This window comes from Apium graveolens, chromosome 11 (genome assembly GCF_009905375.1).
Source record: "Apium graveolens cultivar Ventura chromosome 11, ASM990537v1, whole genome shotgun sequence".
NCBI classification, from domain to species: domain Eukaryota; kingdom Viridiplantae; phylum Streptophyta; class Magnoliopsida; order Apiales; family Apiaceae; genus Apium; species Apium graveolens.
Window position 1 is genome coordinate 32236936 of NC_133657.1, and position 10027 is coordinate 32246962.

Below are 10027 nucleotides of genomic sequence, written 5' to 3' on the forward strand. Positions count from 1 at the left end.
AAGAAGGAAATCCTCAAGTGGCTAGATGCAGGGATCATCTATCCTATTTCTGATAGTTCATGGGTGAGCCCAGTTAAGTGTGTGCCAAAGAAAGATGGTATCACTGTGGTAGCAAATGAAAAGAATGAGTTTATTCCTACATGAACAGTCACGGGGTGGAGAGTTTGCATGGATTATAGGAAGCTAAACAAAGCTACAAGGAATGATCACTTCTCTCTTCCTCTCATTGATCAGATGCTTGATAGATTGGATGGGCATAATTACTATTATCTTCTGGATAGCTATTCGGGATATAATCAGATTTGTATCACTCCAGAAGATCAAGAGAAGAATACATTCACATGTCGTCTTGGTACTTTTGCTTTCCGAAGAGTTTATTTTGGGCTATGTGGAGCACCGGCCACTTTTCGGAGATGCATGATGGCTATCTTCTCTGATATGATTGGAAATAATGTAGAAGTGTTCATGGACGATTTCTCAGTCTTTGGAACTTCTTATGACGAATGCTTGCACAATATTGGGTTAGTGCTGAAAAGGTGTGTTGAGACCAACTTGGTTCTCAATTGGGAGAAATGTCATTTTATGGTGCGCCAAGGCATCATACTTGGTCACAAGGTTTCTAGCAAGGGGCTTGAGGTGGACAAAGCCAAGGTGGGGGTTATCAAAAATCTTCCTCCACCAATTTCTGTTAAGGGAATTCGCAGTTTTCTTGGTCATGCGGGTTTCTATAGGCGATTTATTAAGGACTTCTCAAAGATTTCGAAGCCATTGTGCAATTTGCTAGAGAAAGACGTTCCTTTCAAGTTTGATGATGAGTGCCTTGCTGCTTTTGAAACACTGAAGAAGAGTTTGATTACGACACCTTTCATAACTACACCTGATTGGTCTGAACCATTTGAAATGATGTGCGATGCAAGTGATTATGCAGTTGGAGCAGTTCTTGGGCAACAAAAGAACAACTTATTTCATGTAGTCTACTATGCTAGTAAGACTCTTAATAGTGCTCAACTAAATTACACCACTACTGAGAAAGAACTTTTGGCTATCGTCTATGGTTTTGAGAAATTTTGATCTTATCTATTTGGTGTGAAGGTGACAGTTTTCACTGATCACGCTGCAATTCGATATCTCCTCTCGAAGAAGGACTCGAAGCTTAGGTTGATTTGATGGGTTCTTTTGCTTCAGGAGTTTGAATTAGAGATCAAGGACAGAAAATGGACTGAAAATCAAGTCGCCGATCGTCTCTCGCGTTTAGAGGATCCAATTGCTACTTCACAAGATAAGTCTTTGATTAACGAATCTTTTCCCGATGAGCAGTTATTTGGAGTACAAGCAGAAGAACCGTGGTTCGCCGATATTGTGAACTACCTTGTGAGTAATTTTATGTCTCCAGAGTTGACTTTCGCTCAAAGGAAGAAGTTTCTGTACAAAGTGAAGTGGTATATGTGGGATGAGCCATTTTTTTTTGTCAAGAAGCTGACCAAATCATCAGGAGATGTATTCCCTACAGCGAAACGGGGGGGATCTTGTGAGATTGCCACTCAACAGCTTATGGAGGTCATTATGGTGGAGAAAAGACAGCATCTCGCATTCTTCAAGCAGGTTTCTTTTGGCTGGCCTTGTTTAAAGATGCTCATCAGTTTGTTTTGAAATGTGATCGACGTCAATGTGTGGGTAACATGTCCAAGAGGGATGATATGCCTCTTAATGTGCTTCTCGAGGTTGAAGTTTTCGATGTTTGGGGAATTGACTTCATGGGGCCATTTGTCTCATCTTGTAACAATCAGTATATCTTGTTGGCAGTTGATTACATGTCAAAATAGGTTGAAGTTAAGGCATTTCCAATGAACGATACGAAGGTAGTGCTTAATTTTCTTCACAAACAGATTTTCATAAGATTTGGTACTCCAAGAGTCATAATCAGTGATGAGGAGTCGCATTTCTGTAACCGCAAGTTCACTGCTATGATGCAAAGGTATAATGTGAATCATCGCATTGTTACGTCTTATCACCCTCAGACGAATGGTCAAGCCGAGGCATCTACCAGAGAGATCAAGCGCATTTTAGAGAAAGTTGTGTGTCCATCGAGAAAAGATTGGTTTTTAAAGCTTGATGAAGCTGTTTGGGCATATCGAATAGCGTACAAGACTCCGCTAGGGATGTCACCATATCAGTTGATTTATGGTAAGGGGTGTCATTTACCGGTGGAGCTAGAGCATAAAGCATATTTGGATTTGAAGAAGTTGAATTTGAATTTGGATGCAGATGGTAAGAAGAGGATGCTTCAATTGAATGAACTCGAGGAATTTCAACTTCAAGCTTATGAGAACAACAAAATGTATAAGGAGAAAGTCAAGAGGTGGCACGATAGGGGTCTAGTGCTCAAATCATTTGTGTTGGGGTAACAAGTTCTTTTGTTCAACTCTCGTCTCCGTTTTTTTCCTGGAAAGTCGAAGTCAAGGTGGTCAGGGCTGTTTGTTGTCAAAACTGTGTTTCCACATGAAGCGGTGGAGATTTTTGAGGATGATTCGGGCCAAGCACTCAAGGTAAATGATCAGAGGTTGAAGCATTACTATGGTGACATGGCAAACCATGAGGTGGTTAGTTCCCTTTTATTGTCCATTTGATCTCGAGTTTCTACGTCAAGCTAACGACGTAAAGCAAGCACTTCTTGGGAGGCAACCCAAGTTTGTTGTACATTAGTAGATAGAGGAAGAAGAAAGAAAGGAGAAAAACACAAAAAATCGAAAAAATTAAAAAATTGGGGGCCAACTAAGTAGCACGGCGCGGCCGCGCTGGAATTCCAGAGACACGGCGCGGCCGCGCTGGAATTCCAGAGACACGGCGCGCCCGCGCTGCCCAGCGGGGCGGCCGCGCTAAACAACAGAAACACGGCGGGCCTGTGCTGAGGCACAACGCGGCCACGCTGGTCCTTGAACTCTAAAAAAAAATACAGCTGGGAATTAAATAGAAAATCGGGGACTTTGATTAAAAATCAATTCCTACCCGAATTTTACTCTCCCACATCCCAAATTTCCCTCTCCAAATCAAACCCATTATTCCTACTATTCCCATCATCAATTCCCACTTCTATTCCATATCTAATTCTCTTATCACCTCCTATATATACATACATTTATACACAAACTTCTTCACCTTTTCACAAAGTCTCAAACACAAATCCTCTCTCAAACACATAACTCTTATTCTCTCTACTCAATCCCAATGGCACCCAAGAGGCAAAGAACTCAAGTAAGCAACATCACCACTGATTCTTCTAGTGTGAGTGGTATGAGGCCGAGGTTTTCTACTCCCGAGGCTGAAGCGGAGTATACGAGGCTTCTCTCGAAGCCTATAGCCAAGGAGCGAGGTTTTCTGCCATCGGGGAAGGATGGTCGGTTGTTGGAGATGATTCTGGAGATGGGCTGGGTTTCTTTTTGTGAGGCACCCGTTGCTGTGCCCATGAGTGTTGTTCGAAAGTTCTCTGCTAATGTGAAGGCAGAAATTAATGGCTTCACGGTGGTTAGGGGGATGAATATGGAGTATAGTGCTGATGCGATAAAGAGGGTGATTGAGCAGCTTGCGAGGAGGCCCGGGTAGGACACTTGGAACAACAAGACTCTAGAGGACTTTGATCTGGATCTTATTGTTGCTACTCTGTGCATTCCTGATACTCATTGGAAGTTCAAGAGGGGAACTACTGATTATTCCACGTTCCCTGCTTCGATCATGAACAGGTTTTCCCGTGCATGGAATGCGTTTATTTGTGCTAACATCATGCCATCTTCTCATGTGCATGATGTGACTGTGGAGCGTGCACGGCTGTTGTGGGGCATTCTTCAGGGTGATTATGTGGATCTTGGGACAGTGATTTATCAGGGTATTCTGAAGTTCTTGAGGGGGAGTACTATGGGGTCTATACCCTATGCGTCTATTATGACGAAGTTATGCGTGGCAGCTGGTGTTCGTTGGCCAGCACACGAGCAGCTACAGATCCTGAGTGCTCCTATTGACAGCACCACTTTAGCTACGATGCAAGAATGGAATGGAGGTAAGCCCGATTTGAAGGGGCTTGGATATACTTTTGACCATCTACATGGTGGGAGGCCAACTGCTAGGGATACTCAGACGAGCAGGACTGCTTGGCGATCTAAGCTTGGAGATGAGGTGGGGCTATCGTAGTAGGAGCAGAAGGAGGCAGGAGATGATGTCGGAGCTGGTATGAGCATGGCGCAGTATAGGCGTCTAGCGAGGAGGATGGATGCGATGCATGACATCCATAGCAGGTTTGCACGTGATCTCACCAAGGTGTTGGGGACAAATTTCAGAGCCATAGGTGTTGACATCTGGTGGCCAGTATTTGGTGAGGACTCCGTGTATCCACCTCCAGACACGCCTGACACTCCACCCGTTGAGGGTGAGGATCCTGATTCCGAGTAGGTATGCCTGATTCCTTACTATTACCTTCACTGAGGATAGTGAATATTTTAAGTTTGGGGGTAGTAGTTTGTTAGGTCACACAACACTGTAGAAGGGGGTTGAATACAGTGTAGAATACAATCAAATCAATTTAAAGCACAAGTAACAGAAAACAGATGTATTCGATATAATAAACTCTGTTACAATGGAATTGTTCTCTCTCAGTGATGAACAAATATCATGAGAGCTTCTAGGTTACAATTGTATGATCTTCTCGATGATCGTAACTCTTATAGAGTAAACCTATATCTGTGTTTATATAGACAGACAGTTACAAGATAACTTCTAATTGATATAGAATATAATTCTATCTTCTAAAATATATCAACCAGATATCTTATATAATTCTTCTAGTCCTCTAACTCTTTCCATGCATATCTTCTTCTTGTATTAGTCTCGATCTTTTTTCCTATAAATCAGCTTCCTTCCTTAACTGTTAGTCCTCCAGTACTTAAGTTCTGACATCCATCTTCTGATATTATCTTCCGATAATCTAAGTCCTGATATCCTTAAGTCCTGACTTCCAGTAAGTCCTGATTCCAGTAAGAACTGATATTTCCTGTTAGTTAAGATCTGAAAACTAAACATGAAACATATTAGACATGAAATCTCAAATATATCCAACAATCTCCCCCAACTTGTAAATTATGCAAGAATATACAAGTTCATAGATTTGATGATGTCAAAAACATTTAAGTTCAAATGTAATAAGAGTTTAATAAGACTATTAATTACAACTTACAAAACATCCAGCTTTACCAACATCACTGAATCAATCTGAATACATAATAATTCTTAACAAAATCATTTATCAGATTATCTTCAGCTTTCTTCAGAACTTCAGCTAACTGTGCTTTGACCTGCATCGGTTCTTCTTCCTTACTATCACCAATTTGATAAATGGTTGTTCTGAGAGCTTGAATGGATGTTCGTTCAAGTCCATCACCAAGTCTGATAACCTTAGGATGTGAAGAGTTTTCATTATAACATAAGCATCTTCCTTTCAGAATAACTTCCACTTTAGCAGAATTCTTCAGCATAGGAATTTCTCTTCCATCACCTTCAGTAATCATTGGACTGTAATGAGAAGCCTTTGTACCAGAGATTCTGAATAGATCTCTTATAGCCTTCAAAATATATTCTGACCATCTTCTTGTAACATCAGATTTTACTTCCAGAAGATAGTGAATATGTTGAAGTTCTCTGATAGACTTCTTTAATACATCAGTATCAGCTAATCTATAAGTCCTTACATCATTGAGAAATAAGATCAATTTCTCTTTTAGATTCTCCTTATAATGAGCATCTATCACAACTTAAGAAGACAACACCTTGTCAAGGTGCCTTTGTTTAATTTGTTCATATGGTTTGTCTGTCAATATGAAAGGATCTCTTAGAGTAACCTCTACTCCTGTTTGAATCTTCTCTTCGTCAGAACCTAATCCAGCTCTATCTCTAGGTTGCTTGGCTTTCAACCCAAATGTAGCAAGTTGATTAATCATGAGATTGGATTTTGGTTCAACTGGAGTAGCTTTCTTCCATAACAGCTTTTTCTTATCAGCAATTGTCATTTTATCCAAATCAACTTGAGCATTGTCAGTAGTTGATGTCTTGATAGCTTGATCAGAATTTATTGTTTCTTTTGTACCTTCCTGTCCTTTATTCTGAATAACAACCTGAGCAGTGTCAGAGGTTGTTTTAGAATCTTCATTTATCTTTCTTCTTTTCAGAATTTGAACAGTTTCATCTTCAACAAGATTATCATCAGTTACTTGAACCATTTTACACACTGGTTTCATCAGATCTTGAGAAGTTTTCAAGTCCAGTGACTTGTTTGGTTCATAAATTTTTCCTTTCCCTTTGTCTTTGGGATCACTCTCAGTCTGTGATCTAGCCTTGAACTTTGAAGTTTTAGAATTTGACTTTTCCTTGATCACAATGCCTTTTTCCTTAGGCCTTGGAGGTTTCTTTGTATTAGAAGCTTTAGACTTAGGATTTGTCTTCTCAGCAGCAAATCTAGCTTCTTCCTCCTTGAGAGTTTCTAAATCCATTCCTGGATTGTGTTTCAGAAATAATCTTCTTGCTATCTCCTCATCAAGTGTCTGGATTTTAGGATCTTTGTAATAAATAGTAGTCTGCTTCCCTTTTAACTTCAGAGTTTGCAAAAACTTCTAAGAGTCTTCAGATCCTGACTAAATTAGAATATCAGAACTTGACATCAGACTTTGCTTATCACTACTTGACTTCAATCTTTGAGCATTCACGGCATCAGAACTTGACTTGTTCTGAATAGAAGATTTTCCTTGAACTTTTCTTTGACCTCTGCTCTTTTCAGAGTTTCCCTAGTCATCACCTTTATCATCCTTTTTCTTCAGTTATTGAGTAGGTGAGCATTTGGACTTAACTACCTTCTCCCCCTTTTTGGCATCATCAGGAAGTAAGAGAGAAAGAAAAATTCAACTGAAGATTGGATTTTATCCAATTGAGCTTTCTGAGAAGCTTGATTAGCCAGAACCTCAGCAATTTGGGCATGTTGCTTTTCTTGAGTTTTCTCAATGGCTGCAACTTTTTTAGAAATAGGTCTGATATACCTGTTCTTGTCAAGCTTGATCTGTAGATTGAACTTATCAGCTTGTTCCCTGAGTGTATCAACCTTTTCATGAGTAGAAGTATGTAGACCTTGAAGATGTTTTGTAGACAGAGCTGTGATCTTGAGTTGTGTCTTGAGATCAGCATTTGTGAGCAACTTATCAGCTTTTGCAATATGCTCTTTCGGAATTGTAGAACATGGAATAAAATATGATTCATTCCACTTCTTGGTCTACTCAACACCTCTGTGAGTATCCTCCTAAGGAATAGGTGCTTCCTTTTCAATAAATTTCTTCACCAATTCTTCCTTGCCCAGAGTAGGTATTGGAGTCTCAACATAAACACTGTCATCAGAACTTAAGGAAAACTCATTCTGTTCTGATAGCTCAACAGTGTGTGGAGCAACCGGATATTCAAGAATAACATCATCTAAATTCTGATTAGCATAATTTATCTCCAGAGCTGGTGTCTTTGATGTAGATGGAGCTCCCAGATAAAGAACTTCAGGTATATTCAAATTATGAATATCTATTTCAGAATTATCAGTTTGTTCTTTAGCATCATTTGTAGCTTTAATAGGAGAGACATGGGGGGTAACAATTGTGTCATTAGTAGTGTCTTTGGCTTGAGCTGGAAGGGCTTTAATGATAATTGGTTCTTGTGAGATCAGAGATTCTTGATCCCCTTCCTCAGCTTCTTCAGTATCTTCTGATATAGCCTTAGCCAAATACCTCCTAGCCTTCATTTTCTTCAATCTGCTTGCCAATGAAGGAGTTGCTTCAGCAGCATCAGAATTTATAGATTTTCTTTTCAAAGTATCAGAACTTTGAGCTGCTTTCTCTTTCTGAGAAGTAACATTCTCAGCTTCAATTATCACAGGTTCAGATGCATGAACTTGTTCTTCAATTATTTCTTCTTAACTCTCAGACTCATCTCTGAGAATCATCTTCCTCCTATTTTGTGGAGGTTGAGGAACATACTTTGTCCTCTTAGAAGTTTTGGAAGATGAAGGTCTGGTTATTTGTGCTGATGGTTGAGAAGTCTGAGGTGTTTGTGTAGAGGTGGTAGGTGCTGATGGTTGAGGTTCTGATGGTTGGACATCAGGATATAGTGCAGTATATTGAACTGGATCATAAATTATTAAGGCTTGTTTGACAGATAAAGGAACTCAGAGGGATCTTAACACAGCCTTCTTATTATCAGTAGATAATAAGTCATTAAAAGCTCTTTTAGCTAGTCTGAATGATGGAATTAATTCACTAGCTGATTGAGGCTTATCATCACAACAAAAACTATAAATAAGCTGACAGAATCTAGCAAAATAAACAGTATTTCCGTCTTCTATCATCCTATCCCCAATGAAACCTAAGACAACACTTGCATAATCAAAATCAGTTTGATTAATGAGAGCATACCCGATTTGTTGACTGAATATGGGAATTGCATCGAAGTTAGAACATTTGTTTGCAAAAGCCTTGGTAATGCAGTCAAAGAAGAAACTCCATTCCCTCCTTATGTAAGGTCTCTTCAATTGACTCAGCTTTGCCAATGTCTTTTTATACCCCAAACTGGCCATCATATTTTAAAGAACTGGCTCCTCAACAGTAGAGTAAACGCAGTTTTTCAGGCAGCTGTAATGCTTGTCGAACCGTGGCCAATGACATGACATGCTCATCCTCCCCTGATGAAAAGATAATACTTGGGGACCCTTGAGCACCACCATCATCATATACTCCACTTCTCCAGAACTCCAGCACTTGAGTTCCAGAGACTGCATCAGGTTAGGTCAAAGCGTACCCAATATCAGAATTAGCGAGAAAATCCTGAATGAAGTGAAGTTCCGATGGAGCTTCAGCTTTGCTAAGAATGGTGGAGTAGTTGTTAGGAACAAACTTAGCTCCATTGAAAATTACGTCTTTTGGTGCCATCTCTGTAAGAAATTAAGTGAGAAAGAGAGTGTTTGCAAAGTGTTTGTTAAAATTCCTGAAAGAAAACGCTTCAGAGAATAATAGAGCGAGAGAGAAAGTAAAAGAGATTAAGAATAGAAAAGTAAGTAAAAGGTTAGAAAAACTTTTAACTCCCATATATATACTTTCTCCACTCAACAGTTATATTTATTTTGAAACATGGGATACACTTTACACCCGGCACCGTGTGAACAGTCAATAAACGGTTAGAGCAGGAGTTAATGGGCACGTAAAATAAGTAATAATTACCGTGCACATGCAGTTTTTCAGGACATACACGTTAACCACTAACCCGTAATGATTATGACTGTTTTTATCTCATCCAAATTTATTCTGATTTAAATATGACTGTTTCAGATTTTACCACAAATAAGGTAAGTAAAAAAAATGCCATCAGGATTATGCCACAAATAAGGTAAGCATCAAAGATTCCATCAGGATTTAATATCAGAACTTAACTTATATCAGATTTTAACAGTCATCAGAATATGGCTTCTGTACTAAAAAAGTGAATATCTTTTTCTGTGATTCTTCATACAAATACTGACTTGTTTTCTTCAGAGTTTAATCATCAGAACTTCCATCAGAACTTTTCCTCGGAATTTATGCAAATAACACTTAACTGTTTTTCAAAAATAACTTAATCACCACAGTAATTTTCATCATTCATATGGAGTGAAAGTGTGTACATTCAGCAAAATATCAGATAAAGATTAAAGTCTGATCAACTTCAGTACATCTTAGAAATAAGGCATAACTCAGAAAAATGCTTAAAATCTGTCATCAGTCATGATGTCTACTATAGAACAAATTTATGCATGACTCCACCTCAACTGTTTGTGCTCATTTTATGCATCTTTTGAAATTCCTTTTTACAGTGGCTTCTCAGTGTAAGTGAGTCACGACTGCTTATCAGAATTTATGTTGTTATCATAGTATTTCTCCAGTAATCATAGAGTGTGAAAAGTCACCAAGAATTTTTTTTTGCTTTT